The sequence below is a fragment of the Cydia strobilella genome, chromosome 23, assembly GCF_947568885.1.
Source record: "Cydia strobilella chromosome 23, ilCydStro3.1, whole genome shotgun sequence".
Lineage (NCBI taxonomy): Eukaryota > Metazoa > Arthropoda > Insecta > Lepidoptera > Tortricidae > Cydia > Cydia strobilella.
This window is the reverse complement of record NC_086063.1, coordinates 8,977,584-8,997,024: the sequence shown is the minus strand read 5'-3', so window position 1 is coordinate 8,997,024 and position 19,441 is coordinate 8,977,584. Positions and strand designations below refer to the sequence as shown.

The 19,441-nt window shown below is 37.4% G+C and overlaps 1 protein-coding gene across 1 annotated transcript in view; it reads left to right on the top strand.

The window, feature by feature from the left end:
* LOC134751710 (uncharacterized) overlaps positions 1-19,441 on the top strand; it is a 161,823-nt gene that overhangs the window by 29,188 nt on the left and 113,194 nt on the right. The gene's annotated exons all lie outside the window — the stretch shown is intronic.

The window sequence follows — 19,441 nt, the reverse complement described above, 5'->3', positions numbered from 1 at the left end:
CAGAGCAATTTTGTAAGTGTGTGACGTATTTTAACGTGGCTATGAATGTGTTAATTTTGCGACACTGGTTTTCATACTAAATAGGAGTCATTTCACATCCACTAGTTTATTAATTCGTGATATGTAATGTAAAACGTTGTTCGATACACGTGCGAATAAGTAATTCGCCACTCGTTTCGAATTTCCTCTTTTCCTCACTTGTATCGAAAATAACTATCTTCGCATCGCGATACCTATTATAGGACGCCCGATAATGAACCATAAAAAACTATAAATTTAAGTTCGGGGATGTACCTACTATAAATTCGTTATACGCGATATAATCCGTTTCCATAGCTTTATTTCATGAGTAAATCGCGGTAACCGAAGACAATATTAAGATTAGTTCAGTTTTGTCATTAAAACATCATGGCCACACCCGAAATGGGTATCATGTATTGAGACAATTTTATTGTTACTTGAAGACCTGACAATGTACACACATATTTGTATCTGAGCAATTATAATTTAATAACTTAACAAATAAAATAAAATTCAACACCTAGGTAACTAAAACTATCAAAACCATGTAAATTAAGTAGAAAGGCAGGAAGGCAACAAAAAGCACTTGCCTAACTCATCCACAATTCTAACACTAAACTTCACTTAATTTATGTTCTAAAATTATCCCAAAGACTAATTTGTCAAGCACCATCTGGCGGTGTTGCTAAGAAATTGTATTACAAGAATTCTAGTTGGGCTGACAAAAAAGAGGGTTATGTTTTCGAGTATACGTCTGAATGCCGTTTGGTCAGTGGAGGCACTAAGGCAAGGGCCTGACACTCTTTGATAGAGAATGATAGTCTTATTGCGATTCCTATGAGAGGAAAGAGAAAATAGTGCCATGCTTTGTCCTTATCACCGACCGGGTGGCATCATAGGTAGGAGGCGATGGCGAAATACCGAAATTTATAAGAATGAAAGAGAAAAATCCTATGCTGCCCAAATTTTGTATGTAAACCGTGTCATAAAAAATCGATCCAGCGGCAAAAATGCAATCGTATGCAATAGCAAAAATGGCAATCGTACATCGTACATCAGAAAACGCCAAATGAAGAGAAAAATCGAGTTGACATATGCAACGAAAAGTCACGTAAAATGAAATTAAATTAAAATAAAATATTTTCTTCGGTTACCGCGATAGTTACTCATGAAATAAAACTATGAAAACGGATTATATCGCGTATATTGAATTTATAATACATCCCGACGTTTCGAACCCTTTACAGCGTTCGTCGTGCGTCACCCGTTGACCACGAACGCTGTAAAGGGTTCGAAACGTCGGGATGTATTATAAATTCAATATACGCGATATAATCCGTTTTCATAGTTTTATTTCATAAAATATTTTAAATTAAATGGAATGAAATCAAATGAAATGAGATTAAATTAAATGAAATTAAATGAAATTAAATGAAATTTCGAACCCTTTACAGCGTTCGTGGTCAACGGGTGACTGAGGAAAAACTACAAAGTGCAAAAATACCCACATACTAAAAATACTACTAAAAACACTAAGTACCCACTAGGCCAAACCGGTCTCGTATTTTCTAGTTCTAATATTTTTTATCAATTTTATCATGTATGTTTTGTGTTTTAACGTTTATTCCATTTAAACCGAGTTTTCGATGTAAGCAAATAATCATGACTGAATTGCACAAATAAACACCAAACAAATTATATCTGCGGTCAGATTTAAACTAAATTTAATTTATAATATCCAATATCGTTTTAATTGAATCCCTTTAATTGCTTTCCTGTGTCGAATAATTAAAGTTTTGCAGTGCGCAAATTGATTTTAAATTGTATAATAGGGTATTTGACTGTACTTAAAATAAATTATTTTACACCATACATAGAACAAGAACAAGACGAAGATCATGTCTAACGTCCATGTTGTGCCAACTCCCGTATTAATCGGAGGCTCTGCGCTCGAAGTTGTTGACGATTATGTATACCTAGGACAAACAGTCCAGTTAGGTAGGTCCAACTTCGAGAAAGAGGTCACTCGTCGAATCCGACTAGAACTAGGGTCACCGACACGACATAGCTCGCAGAATTGCAAACCTTAAGTGGCAGTGGGCGGGGCACATTGCTCGCAGAACTGATGGCCGGTGGGGCCGGAAGGTTCTGGAGTGGCGTCCGCGTACCGCGTACCGGAAGACGAACTGCCGGTAGGCCTCCAACGAGATGGAGCGACGACCTGGTGAAGGTCGCGGGAATTCGGTGGTTGCGAGCGGCACAGGATCGGTCGGAGTGGCGAGCCTTGGGGGAGGCCTATGTCCAGCAGTGGACGTCTATCGGCTGACATGATGATGATGATGATGGCACCATACATGAAATAAAGCACCAGAAGATTAATAGAGAAACGTAGACAGCAGTTATTTTTAGACACAATTTCTATTTTAAGACTCGTATAAAACTATAAAGAGTAAGTAATTTGACTGTGACGTCACATGCTAGTGCTTCACTCAATTGCATAGTAGAAAAATTGTTTTGGCAGTTCGAAAAAAGAAACTGATTTGACTAGTAGCCATTACCCTATTGCAGTTTTGTAGTTAGTAAGTTCAACTCCTATTTTGTCATTGTTGAATATGGGGCATTTTCTATGAAAAGGGACCTTATTATCGATGACGCTTACGCCGCACAGCGTCGCGCGGCATTGTATTTATATCGGAGCATTGTTAATAATGGCGTAAGCGCCATCGACAATAAGGTCCCCTTTTATAGAAAATACCACATATGAGTACCTATAATTAAGGGCTGTCCCGTAAAGTTGTTTTACAAGGACTTATGCTGACCTTGTTAGGTATTTCTGGTTTATTTACTTTAATATTTTAATATAATATAGCGGTAAGAGCGTGTGACTTGCAATCCGGGGGTCGCGGGTTCAAACCCCGGCTCGTACGAATGAGTTTTTCGGAACTTATGTACGAAATATCGTTTGATATTTACCAGTCGCTTTTCGATGAAGGAAAACATCGTGAGGAAACCGGACTAATCCCAACAAGGCCTAGTTTCTCCTCTGGGTTGGAAGGTCAGAGGGCAGTCGCTTTCGTAAAAACTAGTGCCTACGCCAAGTCTTTGGATTAGTTGCCAAGCGGACCCCAGGCACTAGTTGCAATTTGTTTTATCCCCATTCCATAAATAACAATATTTTTAAAATAGAGCATTTAACTCGGGTGAAAGGCACCATTTCAGTCTCTGACTACCTCTACTGAAATCCTTGGTTAACAATCTAATATTGATGAAATGAAACCTGGATTTAAAACTTAAATGAAACAAAATGTTTAGATATGTAGGTATTATACAAAATAAAACGCCGCAACAAAGCCCGAAAACATTGACCTAAATCCCATAAAAAAAAACATTTAATTTTAATGATTGCATTCGGAAGTTTGGCATAAATTTCTCTTTCAACCTTAAACAAGATAAATTACCAAATGATAAACGTGTAGACAGCACAATAAAGAAACCACCCTAATGATATCCGACGCGACAATGAAATTGTCGTTTCATGGCCCATTCTATAGAAAAATGCAATGGATTTGTATACATTGACGTATTAAAAAGAAGGCTAATAAGTACGAAGTTAACTTTAGCAGCGGTGTATATTATTTCCTAAAGAAAATCAGAACAGGAAAAAGTGAGACAAAAGCAAAGAACTACGCTCTGTTAATGGGGAATGGTCACGCAATCCCACGTTTTAACAAACTTAATTATGCTGCTAATTCTATACCTTTCATTACACTTTTATCTTATTTTAACGCCATACGTTCTAAATTTGAATAAACCTTTTTTTGTATCACTTTTTCAGCTGCAAAAGTAATTTGTTTTCAACTGTTCCGAATAGATATGTGTTAATTAAAAATGAACCGTATATGAACGGCATAGAGTTAAGAGTAGGTTGTGTTGCACGGAAAGACTCCATTTTGTATGCCTATCTGCTGGACATAAATAAATAGGTACATTTAATTACAGGGTTTAGAACAGGTGAAGCGAAGTGTCAGTCTGCCTGAATTTAGCGGGAATATAATTAAGTTTCAACTATTTTTAGGAAAAACTTTAGTTTAAAAAGTAGCTTTGCCTTCGCAGCTAATTTGGATATATATTTTAATAGACTAGGCTGGAATTGTTTTTTAAAGTAGAACACAAAAAAATGTGTAGTAATTTGTGACGTTTTCAACCAAAAGGTACCACATTGTCGCTAGTCGATAAAGTTTATTTTATATTGAAGCTATATGGAAATAGCGCCTTATTGCCAGCCGACAATAAGTACCCTTTTGGTTGAAAATGGCACATTTAATATTTTATGCATTGGCTGTCATGCGTAAATTTCATTAGATATGTGACGAGCGTTCGCGTTTGCGTTATGTCTATTTTTGTATGGGATTTTGAACAGCGCGCCAAGCGGGATGTTTTGGAAACTCAAATCCTATACAAAATGACACTTAACGCAAACGCGTACGTCGCGTCACGCTATCGAATGAAATTTACACTAGGGTACAGCATTACTGCTGGAGCACTGCAGCATTTGCAGCGCGACATTTCTGCTGCCAATGTAAAAAAACGGACAGCAACATCGATTTTGACACTCTATTTTCTTTGTACAGTCAGCAGCAGAAGTTGCTAAGCGGGCCAGGTGTTCAAAATGATCTTGACACGACTTTATTGTTAATGACTTTGATGTTCGGTGCAATGCACGTTTTGGGCCTCGAGCGGCAAGTGCGCCCGGTCAGGGAAAACACATTACCACAATCATTTCCAGCAAAATTAGAACCAATGTACTTTTCGGGACCGTCGCGGCCGGGTGCATTAACATTATAACATTTTAGTTTTAATAATAAGTATATAATAAGTAATAAACATTTGCTACTACTACTCTCCGGACGTTTAACTTCACCGCCACCCGCACAGTGATTTTGAACACCTGGCCCGCTTAGCAACTTCTGCTTCTGACTGTATTACAACTAGCAACAAAACATAGTACCAGGCGTTGATATATCGGTATTATAATTTATAAACATTTTACTTGAATGAAATAAAACTATGAAAACGGATTATATCGCGTATATTGAATTTATAATACATCCCGACGTTTCGAACCCTTTACAGCGTTCGTGGTCAACGGGTGACGCACGACGAACGCTGTAAAGGGTTCGAAACGTCGGAATGTATTCTAAATTCAATATACGCGATATAATCCGTTTTCATAGTTTTATTTCATTCAAGACAATATTATTTTACTTGAATGTCAATGCAAAGTTTCACATTTCAGCAGGTCTTTTTACATTGAAAGCATGGTTCCTGTGTAAATTACCACCAAAATCGATTGACCAGATTGAACTTACGTCCTGAAAGCTTGCCTCTGAAACAATCACGAATCCAAAGTCTAAACAAGCCTTTTAAAAGACTTATTACACACTCGATAACACTTCTGATATCGACCTTGAGACGTTGTAATTAAGTTTATTTTCGTTAAGAATGCAACAAACGTATTCAACGACATAGTGCCCGCTTGATCTCTTCTGATATCGACCTTGAGACGTTGTAATTAGGTTTATTTTCGTTAAGAATGCAACAAACGTATTAAACGACATATTGCCCGCTTGATCCCTTCTGATATAGACCTTGAGAGGTTGTAATTAGGTTTATTTTCACTTGGAATGCGATCGAAGCTAGACAGTACAAGTACTGACAGACTTCAAAGCTAGCTCCATTAGCATATTAAAATGGTAAGAAGCCCCGGACAGGGACGGACGTAGCATGGTGACTTGACGCGTAATAGTTTAGTTTATCTAAAAGCGTCCGCTAGCTACAATAGCACCCGCGGGTGCCATTTGTAGATAAAATCCGCCGCACGCGTCCGCGTCAGGTTAGCGGTGCTCATACTATGTTTATGGGTGAGCCTTTTCACTTTTTCCGATCCGATATCGGGTGTCGGAAGTAAGTAAAATGTAAGATATAATATATGTGTTTCTCTGTGTTTATTTATGCATTTAATAAATCATTATTAGTAAAAACACTCTCCTGCAGCTATTTTTGTCATAGGCGCCTTCCGACATCCGATATCGGAAAGGCGCTTCCGATAAATTCAGCCATGTCGGAGCCCCCCGTCAGCTGTCGGACCGATAATATTTGTTTATGTGCGTATGTGTAGGCATAATGCTGCGTGACCGTTAAAGATGGCGCCCGGGTGCGCCCCCGCGGCATGTACTTGGATGTCGGATCCTATATCCGATATCGGATTGGAAAAAGTGAAAACGCTCTTAGCGTGACTTTCAGATGGGAACTGCAGCTGCATTATTGTTGTGACATTACGGTTGCGGCCTTGACGCGGGGGCTGTATTCTTCCAATACTTTAAACACATTAGGTACACAATTATGGAGTTCAACCCTTCAGTCATATTACTATGTTTGTACGGGTCAAATCTTGCAAGTTAAATTTTACCCACTTCCCGGTTTCCGATGAAGCTGATGCATACATATTATGTAAGTCGGATGGCAGTGAAATATTATGCTGATCAGGTTTATTTATTACTAGCGACCCGCCCCGGCTTTGCACCTTCCTCTTGAATCACTCTATTAAAAAAAAAACACATCAAAAGCTGGCCGGGGTGCAGGAAGGCCGAAAAGGAGATGGCGGGATGACTTGGACGCATTTTATCCGGATTGGCGGGAAACTACAAACGACAGGGCCGAGTGGAGGAAACGAGGGGAGGCCTTTGCCCAGCAGTGGAACATTAAATTAGGCTAATAAAAAAAAACTTCATTCTCTATGCTAGCCCTGCCAAGTTAACACGAGCCCCTAGTACCTACTCCAACTTGCTACAGGCTTGAGTTTTCGTACACTCGCTGCACCCCGGTGCATAACGATATTAGTGTAGTTCCGGTCAATGACCTTACAAGTCGGTGTTAGTGTAAGAACATACAACTTCTGTTCAGTATGTCATGCTCTAGTTTTTGAGTGTCCCACCTACTGATGTGCCATTGGACTTACCAAAATTGCAAAATTTCCGTATGGTAATCGCAAGTGTGTTGAAAAATGTCGTATAAAACACGTGTGCTTTGTTAGTAGGCTAGATGATAAATTTTCATTAATGGTTTCAATCGATCAGGTTTATTTTTAGGATCAAATTTAATGTCTATATGGGACCCATTGCATTAATGCTATACAAAAGTCAGAAATGATAGTCAAAGTCCGACAGTCATACTTCACTCGCGAAACGCTCTTAACAAAACGATGTGAACGTGACGTCAAGTTCACTGAGAGCCCATTTTGAATGTATGGACAAAATAAGAAAATTGCGTTTTTGTCGGTGAAATATTGCGTTTATGTATGCCGTTTATGTATGTAATTGCCGTACAATTTTATAATTTAAACAATACTATAATTTTAATTCTAATTTTAAATTTTAATTCTAAATTTTTTAAAGTTGATTGTATTTTAATTTTAAATCTAATTTTAATTTTAAATTTAATATTTTTATATTTGATATCTCGTTCGGCTCGTTGACGACTTCGTGTCATGGCGAAAAAACGCCGCCATCAAATAAGCGTTCCCCTGGTGTTGGGCAGCAGCAACACCAGTACCATGAAGAGGCCGAGGAAGCAGGTTCCAGTAGGGCTCGAAATGGAAATCAACAAGCATACCCATGGTTGTTGAACTGCGGTGAGGAAGGCAAGGGGAAACCACCGCACTACACTCCCTTTACCCCGCAGCAAAGATGAATAGTACAATAAACGAAAATACAGTCCTTGACAACGGGCTTCCACGACGTAACATACCGTGGCGGTCCGAGTCCGGCAGGGACAGAAACAAGGCTGTCTCGGTCGTCATCCCGCGAAACCCTTGTCAGGATATGAAGATAGGAACCTGGAACGTGCGAACTATGCTGCCTGACGGAAAACTAGAAGAGCTTTTAAGTGAAATAAGAAGATTAGACATAGACATACTAGGTATAAGCGAGACACGCTGGGAAGGAAGCGGAGACTACTGGAAGGACAATCATAGAATAATTTTTACAGGAGCGGAAAGAGGAAAGAACGGTACGGCTATTATTCTCAATAAGAAATGGGGCCTGCAAATCGAAAACACGATGCATCTTAGTGATAGACTCACAGCTGTGAAAATAAAAGCGGAACCGCAAAATATGCTCATTATTCAGATATATATGCCAACTAGCTCACACCCGGAAGAAGAAGTGGAAAATGTATACGAGCAAATAGAAACATTAATTGATACTAATAAAGAAAAAGAGCAGTTGCTAATAATAGGAGATTTTAACGCAGTGGTGGGTGAAGGTATAGACGGAGAGACAGTTGGCAGGTTCGGGCTCGGAAATCGCAATGGGAGAGGAGAAAAACTGGTACAATTTTGCAAAGAACACGACCTAACAATAACGAATACGTTATACGATCAACCTTATAGAAGACGTTACACATGGAAAATGCCTGGTGACATAGCTAGATACCAGCTAGATTATATATTGCTAAAACGAGAATACAAAAAGTCTGTAACAAAATGTAAAAGCTACCCAGGAGCTGATGTAAGTACAGATCACAACCTGGTTATGTGCAATCTTAAAGTCAAACCGAAAAGATGCAAGAGAGTAAATAGAAGCAAGAAAATAGATCTCAAAAAGCTAAAATGTGATAATGAAACGAATGTGCAATATAGTAACTTAATAGGAGGCAAAATATTAGAGTATAAGGATAAATATATAAGTGACAATTCAATAAATAAAATAGATGAAAGATGGGACGACATAAAGAATATACTAAAGGAGAGTGCCAAAGCCACTGCGAAGAAAGAGAAATTAATCCCTAGGAAAAAATGGCTTACGGCAGACATTATAAGCCTGATGATAGAAAGAAGGACTATAAGAAACAGAACCGATGAAGAAAGTCTGCAAAAATATAAGAGAATCACAAATAAAATAACCTTGTTGTGTAGAAAATCAAAAATAGAAGATATGGAAAAAGACTGTGAAATGATTGAAGAACTCATCAAAAAGGGAGAAAATGACAGAGCATACGGCATCATAAGAGAACTACATAGGAACCATAAAACCAAGTCAACAATAATAACAAACGAGAATGGACATATACTAGCGGACAGCAAGGATATTTTGGCAAGGTGGATAAGATATGTAGAGGATCTGTACAAAGGGGACGGAATGGAGGAAAATGATATGGAGATCGAAGGGGAAGTGCCTGAAGACGACATGGGACCAGAAATTATTAGAGGAGAATTTGATAGAGCACTAAGAGCAATAAAAGATGGAAAGGCCGCAGGTGTTGATGAAATCTATATAGAAATGATGAAATACGCTAACAACCCAATCCTAATGGAAGAAGTCTTTAAGCTGGTTTCGAATATGTACTCTAAAGGAAAAGTACCCAAAGACTTTACAACGACGAAAACGGTAATGTTACCAAAGAAAGCAAACACCTTGAAGTGTGAGGAACACAGAACGCTTAGTTTAGTATCACAAGCTTCAAAAATCCTACTAAAGATAATTCAGTATCGCATAAGAGATAAGATTGAGAGCAACCTAGGAAACGACCAGTACGGATTCAGGAAGCATAAGGGTACTAGAGAAGCAATACTGGCATTGAGACTGACCTTAGACCGACGTTTAGATATAGGCCATAATACAAGTGTAGCTTTTATAGACCTGGAAAAGGCTTTTGACAAGGTGGATTGGAAGCTGATGATGGGCAGACTTAAAGAAATAGGATTAGACTACAGAGACCGAAAGATAATATATGAACTATACAGACAACAAGAAACGATTATAGAAGTAGGGAAGGAAAAGGGAATGGCTAAAATAAAACAGGGGGTAAGACAGGGGTGCTCATTATCGCCACTCATATTTAACGTATTTATTGAAGCTGCAATCCTGAAGGTTTTGGAATCGGAAAAAAAACAGGGCATTAAAATAAATGGAGAGAGAGTAGTATTTGTTAGGTTTGCTGATGATATTGCAGCCTTAGCCAATAACAACAGAGAATTAGAGAAGTTGGTCAATACAATGGATAAAATATTTCGAGAATTTGGACTAAAAATTAATAAAAATAAAACTAAATTTATGGAAGTGTCTAAGAATAGTGATATAAAGAGCGAGCTAAAAATAAGAGGAAGAAATATAGAACAAGTCAAGAACTTCAAATATCTGGGAAGTATCATAACAGAAAACTCAAGATGTACTCCAGATATAAAAGCAAGAATTGCAATGGCTAAACAGACATTCTATAAGAAGAAAAACCTATTTAAATCACGTATATCCTTAAACATAAGAAAGAGATTTATGAAAACATATATATGGTCCATCGCACTATACGCATGTGAGACATGGACGCTAAATAAGAGAGACGAAGGATATATACAGGCATTTGAAATGTGGTGTTGGCGAAGGATGGAGGGAATAAGTTGGACGGAAAAAGTTACCAATGAAGACGTCCTAAAAAGAGTGAAGGAAAAGAGATGTATAATGACCATTATTAAGAATAGGAGAGGAAAAATGATCGGCCACCTGATAAGACATGACCAATTCATCAGGAACATCATAGAAGGGAAAATAGACGGAAGGAGAGGTAGGGGAAGGCCAAGAAAAAGTTATATGAGCCAAGTAAAGGAGCATGCAGGGGCCGTGTCGTACCAGGATACTAAGGGGCTGGCTTCGGATCGACCAAGGTGGAGACAACTCCATCACGCTGCACCGACAAGAGCCCACAGCTCTTAAATTGAATGATGAATGATATTTGATATGTAAATTGTGATATATGGATTCCGAATTGTCCGAAATAAATGTTTTTTTTTTTTATTTGGATAAAATATAAGGAATCGAATGGTACCCTTACTTTTTTTCCTTTTTGGGAGTTGAAAAATTACTTAAATTTTGAAACTTTCAGGTCCTGTATTTTTGTATTACTTCCATATATTATTTTAATATCTACATTATTACGATAAATCGCTCATTTGCTATCTATATTACTAGATTTTGTTATAAAATTCAAGATGTGTCATCATCCCTATTACAAACATCGGCTTTCTTATTGCGCGCTCGCTTTTGCCCGCGCAGAATATCGTAACGACCTTGACGTGACGACCGCCGACGTGAACTTATACTAGGCTCATTTCTATAATAAATGTACCACATTAAACTGAATAAATCTAATACTGAAGCAATATATACATATATTATATTTCTTAAGACGAAAGCGGCCGCTTTTCCATACAAATGTAGTTCCCATTTTCCTCTATATTGACATCATGAAAAATATTTTTACCTAATTTGATGTATTTATGAAATAAAACTATGAAAACCGACTTTAGGACTGGGGTGGTTTTTTCCTCAGTCACCCGTTGACCATGAACGCTGTAAAGAGTTCGAAACGTCGGGATGTATTATAAACTCAATATACGCGATATAATCCGTTTTCATAGTTTTATTTCATGAGTAACTATCGCGGTAACCGAAGACAATATTTTGATGTATTTATATTAACCATAGCTGTGCCCTTTAAGTTTGACTGTTCGATTTTTTTAATAATGTAAAAATTAGAAGCAAAAAACAAATTTCATACGAATTTTTAAATGCTCCTAACTATAATAATAAAAAATTCTAAAAATATCAAACGTAGGGGCATAGCTGTGGTTAATATACAAATTTGTGTGTCAAAATATTTCCAATAATGTTAAAATCCAGAGAGGAAAATGACGTAGTTTGTATTAAAAGGCGATTTCGCGCTGGTCCTCCACTTTCGTCTGAATGTTTAAAACGCCTTTTCTCACCTTTCCCATCTAATTCATTAATAGGAAAAGTCACATTGAGAATTAACATTCTAAAATTAGAAAGATTTACTTTAAGCCAATTAATTATTTTATCGATAGCGATTAATGTTTACACGTTATTAGATTACAAGTGGGATGAAGTACTATAATTGATTTCATTGAAGTAGGTACACTGTTAAATAAATGTATAAACTAAGTGACCCTTTTTAATATATTTAATTTAAATTGTTAATGTTCCATATTTTTGTAACAGGAATTTATGTATTTATTTTTGAGTTGACTGACGTTTGACTTGAGTTTGGCATTTGTAATTCTTTTCTAGTAAGTGATTGTTAAATTGGATGTGTACATGTGAATTTTTATTCTAATAATTTTGTAAATATGTTGACATTTGTAATTGTAATTTGTAATTCTATACTATATTTAATTTCAATGTTTATTTTAATTTTTAATAGGTACAATGTACATAATTTTAATTATTAAGAAACTATGTTCGACACAATATTTATTGTTAAGAATAAATAAAGAAAGAAAGTTGTACTGCACTGTAATCATGACTAAGTCTAGATATATGGACCTATATATATTACTCTGAGGTCTGATTACATACTTATATAGATGTATTTATCTACATATATAAGTATTAATCGTCGCGTAGCACCCATAGTACAAGATTGGCTTAGTTTGAGGCTAAGTTGATATGTGTAAGATGTCTCCTAATATTTATTTTATTTATATGTAAGTACTATATTTATTGCAAATAAATAAATATTTATTTGCAATAAATATAGTACTTACAAATGTAATCTGTCTGGATGTGTAATCATAAATATGTATAGTCTTCGGTTACCGCGATAGTTACTCATGAAATAAAACTATGAAAACGGATTATATCGCGTATATTGAATTTATAATACATCCCGATGTTTCGAACCCTTTACAGCGTTCGTGGTCAACGGGTGACTGAGGAAAAACTACAAAGTGCAAAAATACCACATATTAAAAATGATGAACCATCATAGATAGATAGATTCAATATACGCGATATAATCCGTTTTCATAGTTTTATTTCAATCATAAATATGATTTATGATTACTTGAGGCCGATTCTGATGAAACAATATTTTAAACTAGCGAACAAGATGGCTGATGACATGCGTCCCGTTGATTTCGCGCACACAGATCAGCCTGCCAGCCATATTGTAACAAAACACAATAACAAAACAAAACACAACAACAAAACACACAACAACAAAACAACAACACAAACAACAAAACAAACACACACAACACATGAAACAAAACATTATAACAAAATTAGACATGGTTTTGATATGACTGTGGAACGGTGGAACATATAAAGGCTGGGATTATTTTTCTATGAAACATTAAAAACAAAATACACATTTATTTTTTGAAAACAGCACTTATCATGTTTTGTTTCAACCCATCCACGTCCGTAGCGACAAAATATGCAATATTCTAGATTGTCAATTCCCTTGCCCTGCGAGAAAAGTTGAATTTTATACTTAGGCGCCTTTGGCATGCGGAGGAATACTATTGGATTTGAAATAAAGTGGGAGTTAGGAATTTTATATTTCGAAGGAAAACAAGACATTTTAGGTTATTTACGAAAACTTGTCTATTAATATTTTATCATATTTTTGGACGAGCAATTCTTGTATATAACATTATATATATTTCGGGGATCTCGGAAACTTGCTATGTGGGGGTTTTTGGGGGCGAAAAATCGATCTAGCTAGGTATTATCTCTGGTAAAACGCGCATTTCTGAGTTTTAGCATTAGTATGTTTTCCGAGCAAAGGTCGGTCTCCCAGATATACGGTATTTGCCTAATAGTCAAATCAGTTTCTTTTTTCGAACTGTCAAAACGATTTTGCTACTATGGAATTTATATGAAACACTAGCATGTGACGTCACAATCAAAATACCTACTCTTTATAGTTTTACACGTGTTTTAAAATATAAATTGTGTCGAAAAAAGACTGTCTACGTTTCTCTATTAATCTTTTGGTGCTTTATTTTAAGCATGGTATGGCGGTCAGCAAAATATTATCGGCGCGTGTCGATAACTTAGTATAGGTTAGAGCACGCGCTGATTGGATTAAGATGTCTGTACCGCCGTAGATTAGAGATGTAAAAAACACTTGATTATGATTTAATAAATCAGTCTAAGTCTACCCGTCAACGGTACCTTTTACTCACCCAACCACGTTCCTCTAAACATGGTGTCATCATCATCATGTCAGCCGATAGACGTCCACTGCTGAACATAGGCCTCCCCCAAGGCTCGCCACTCCGACCGATCCTGTGCCGCTCGCAACCACCGAATTCCCGCGACCTTCACCAGGTCGTCGCTCCATCTCGTTGGAGGCCTACCGGCAGTTCGTCTTCCAGTACGCGGACGCCACTCCAGAACCTTCCGGCCCCACCGGCCATCAGTTCTGCGAGCAATGTGCCCCGCCCACTGACACATGGTGTACGATAATTTATTCTAAATACAGTGAAATACCCTAGAATTTGTAAACAAACATTGCAAAAGTCTAGCATTTGGCGTTAAATGCCCTGCCCGCTGACATTTTAAAAAGTAAATGCTACGTCCTTATACGGCAAAACGGTGGTATTTACTGCATCCGACTGTATTATGAAATGGCCAACAAGTGGTATTCATGGTTTAAAAATATCAGTAAATTTTTAAGTACCTACCTATTATAGATAAATAAGTAAGCATAGTGTCTTCATTAATCACTTTTGTTACCAAAATGCTTATTGTTTTCGTAGTCGACATCGAGCGTCAACTAGCGGATTTGTCAGTACTGCTACGTGATAATAGATGTCGCGACTAACGAAAAGTCTAATGCTCAAAGCTAATTTTACGGTGTTTTAGCCACTCGCGTGACATAACTCTACTACTATTAACATAAAGCTAAACGGTTTAACTCACGTGTTTTAGCCACTCGCGTGACATAATTCTACTACTATTAACATAAAGCTAAACGGTTTAACTCACGTGTTTTAGCCACTCGCGCGACATGTTCGCGGAGAGCTTAGTGCGGCTACCATCAATTTGGCACTGACATAAACGCCATCGAGAACGTAATTTACTTTCTATGCATCTCGCTCGTAGTCGCATATTAGTGCGAGCGAGATGCATAGAAAGTAAATTACGTTCTCGATGGCGTTTATGTCAGTGCCAAACTGATGGTGGCCGTGCCGTACTATTCCCCATTTTCAAGCAGTAACAGTGCATGAGTAGCGCTAACTCTAACCTCGTGAACCCTAAAAACACAGAACCCTAAAAACTGATAAACGACATCCTTATTTGTATCAACAATACGCATCTTTTCCCAAGTTCTTGTGACGCAGTAAGCCGCGTCAGAGACTTGGTGACGCTTGATCCGCGTCACGGACGTTGCAAACATTTGTGACGTTTAGTTTTCCGTGACGGGTCGGTTTAGTTTGGCAGGTTCGGAGGGGAACGGAAAGATCGTTTGTAGACAATTTTCGGAAGGTTATAATTTAGGTACGGGTGTATTTTATTTGCAAAAATGTACTCTTTTATAATATGTAAGTAATAGGGTTCTTTCAAATTGTAGGGGAGGCTCATTCAGATTTAACTAGTTGTTATAATTTTGATCTCATTTTGATACGACCTTAAAGATCGCTCACGTTTATTGGTGCATGCAAAATAAAGTGAGTCGTGCGTGAGACGTGTGACTCGTCATGACGACCGTCAAGGTTAGAATTGACCATAGGCATAATTTATTGGTAATAAGGTATACCAGGTCACAATTTTCAAACTTATTTCTACACATCTTACATTTTTTATTTACATAAAACTCTTTTTTTACATACAAGATATATACAGTGGTACTACGTAAACGAAATTAATAACTAGCTTAAATCTAAAATAGGCCCTTGAGACATTGTACCAAGGATGCTGGCGGCATTTCCTCGCTGTATCGCAATGCTGATACGTTGTGCGAGGAAGCCGCCAGCTCTAAGGGTCACCGGTTACGTCAACCAGACGCTTCGCGATTTCTGCAAACAACTTGTGCGCGCTGGGACCCCATGGACCTAGAGTTTCAACTCCAAATGGAACGAAATCATTTTACATCACTTCGATATCAATTCAATATTACGATTCGATAAATTCCATTATTAAACAATTCGATATTACACTAATCTTTATAATTTATTATACATATTACACTATTAACTATTCTTTATAATCTATAAAAAATTTGAAACTATAAAAGCTTTGCTTGTCTAGCCAGTTTTTAGGGTTCCATACCCAAAGGGTAAAGACTTCGCTGTCCGTCTGTCTGTGACCAGGCTGTATCTCTTGAACAGAGTTGGGCAGTTGAAATTTTCACAGATGATGTATTTCTGTTGCCGCTATAACAACAAATACTAAAAAGTACGGAATCCTCGGTGGGCGAGTCCGACTCGCACTTGGCCGGTTTAAAGGAACCAAGTGTATACCTAATACTTAACTAGGGTTGTTTCGCATAGATGATAAAGGTCACATGGGTAGTGTGTGATAACGCTGTACGAAGCCTAATATAATGACATGACTTAAATACTAGACCTTGTCTAATTAACCCTAAAAAGCTGCATAGACTGTGCGCGTCCAGTGGAAAATTAACACTTTAGCGCCGGACCAAATGATCCATTGATTACCTCCAGTAGACTTAGCGTGTAGGTGTAAGAGGCTATTGGTATACATTCCGGTTGAACTTCAAAATGGCAAAATCATATTGAAAATTTTTTTTGCTTTTTGCTCATTAATTTTGTTCAAAGTATTATAATAGTAAGTATTAGTAAGTATCATTAATAGCCCATTATGCAGTAAACTAATGTGAAAGCATGCAGATAATGAATAATTAATCTTGAAACGCGTTTAACCATTCTTTAGCAGTCACACCTGGCAATCCATTGTGGTTATTTGTAAAGTCCAGCTATCACTTTACTAAAAGCAACTAGCAAACAACGTAATGCTCTTTACATTAGCAAACTCCAACCCTCCCTCCCTCTCCTAACAAACTCCCTCTGCCAACAAACTATCTTGCAGTTTGGCAGAAGAATTAGATGTAAAAATAGGGTTTATTTCGCCAGAATTAATGATTTATTTTAAATGTTTTTTTTTTATTCATTATAAACTTGATGCAAGCCATTTTATAAAATAAGAATAATGCTATCATGGTAGAGCGAAGTAGGCATTTGCGTTTTTTTTTCTTGCTACTTTTATGTTCTGAAATAAACTATGTGCTTTGTTTATTTAAGAATACTAACGCTGTTTTATGGACTCGATGAGTCAAAACTGTCAAAAGTGAAGCAAAAACAGAAATATCTTGGTCGAGCTTTCAATAAGTGTATTGTTTGGAATGCAAGGTCGCAATACGATTTTCATCTTGGCTAGGCCTACAGAAGTTACAATTCTACAGCCACGCGTACGTTTTAGAGCAAGAACATTCGATCGCTACAAGTTTGGTTTACTACGATTGTGTACGAGTCATTTTATACTCTATCTAGTGTTACGTAGTCTGTGAAATGACCAAGTGCAATTACGGGCTCTGATAAATACGGCAGCAGTCGCAGGGTTACTCCAAGTCTAATTAAATTGTGCTGCTATTGAATAACATTTCATTTCACAGTTATTATACAAGTTTAATGGGACGTATTGAATAACATCTCAAACAGTTATTACATTACAATCAATTTTAATGGGACGTTTTTAGATATGGCAAGATTTTATAGTAAATTGGATGCCGATTCGAAGTTTTGTTGATGTTGATCTCATCTCATTTTGACACCAGTTAGATTTACATTTAGAGCTTGCACAGTCATTAGGAACCCCATAACGTATATATGACATTTAAAACTTTCGCGTTTTGAACACATATTAAATCACTAGCTTCTGCCCGCGACTCCTGCGTGAAATGATGACGGTAACTGATAATATTTCTATATCCAATTTCATCTAAATCGCTTTAACGGTTTAAGCGTGAAAAGGCAACAAACAGACACAGAGTTAAAATATTTATAACGGTTTAGACTCACGTGTTTTTGGTCACTCGCGCGACACGTTTCGGAGAGGTTGTGTCCTAGCGCTTAAGAAAGGAGACCTAAGCTCTCCGAAACATGTCGCGCGAGTGACCAAAAACACGTGTCTCGTAATAAATATTTTAATGTTACGAGTACTATGTCTCACGACAGTTTAAATTCGATTAGACACAGAGTTACTTTCGCATTTAATATTAATTATGATAATAGGTTAACAACAAGCACAATATAGGTACATTAACTGTTTAAAATAAGCATGAAACATGTTGAAATGAAAATATGTATTTGCGAAATGTAACGCAGCGTACTACGTAGGCGAACAACACGCAAACGCGAAGCGAAGCGATGCGGCGCGGGGTGAATCAATCCTTTGATATCTATAGAAGTATCCTACGTGGGCGATCTCGTTGCGAATGCGAACGCCGTAGGCCCGCCGCGCCGCGCCGCCCTACTTCTATATGTATCAAAGGATTGATTCACCCCGCTCCGCGCCGCTTCGCTTCGCGTTCGCGTGTTGTTCGCCTACGTAGTACGCTGCGTAAAGCAGCGGCGAACGTCACTCATTGTTCGTCACGGCAACGTTAATCCAGCTGCATTTTGGTCATTTTTAGGGTTCCGTACCCATAGGGTAAAAACGGGACCCTATTACTAAGACTCCGCTGTCCGCCTGTCTGTCACCAGGCTATATCTCATGAACCGTGATAGCTAGACAGTTGAAATTTTCACAGATGATGTATTTCTGTTGATGCTATAACAACAACAATTAAAAAGTACGGAACCCTCAGTGGGCGAGTCCAACTCGCACTTGTCCGGTTTTTATACATTGTATGTATTGAAAAGCGTTAAGTATGCTACTGGTATGACCTGAAGTTTGTTTTTGTGTAATAAAAACCAATTTATTACCCTTAAAAAATTGTAAACTCATACAATAAGTTACTGTAGGGACAACTTTTTTCTTTATATCTTTTAAGAATGACCCTTAAAGAGGCTTTAAAAATGCCCTCTTTTGTCACACGCGCCTACACACTTTTTAAAGGTTAACTTGGGCGTATCTAATTATCGCAGAAACAAAAACTCCCACACGTAAGTATCAGTTTCTTTGTCGTATTGAAACTTCCTAGATTTAATGAGTGTGAGTTTGAAACAATGCTTTAACTAGAGACCAGTTAATGGTGAAGATTGTGCACCGTATACTTACATGGTTAATAAGGGAAACGCCGTGATGTTAATTTGGCAATCTGAGAACAGACAGATAATGTTTTCATTTTATATAATTTATGCTTGGACTTTCCAAAATTAATGGATATACAGGGTGTTTTTTCAAAGCTTAGCGAGGTGAATATATAGGCCATACCACAGATTAATAAATAGTTACTACGTAACAGATACATCATTCCCATACAAAAGCCAAAATACCTACGCTAAAATAGCCTACAAAATCTTAATAATAATACCAGTTGCTCAGGACGAGAAGAAATGTACCATAAGTACGCGCACTAAGAGTCGAGACTGCCT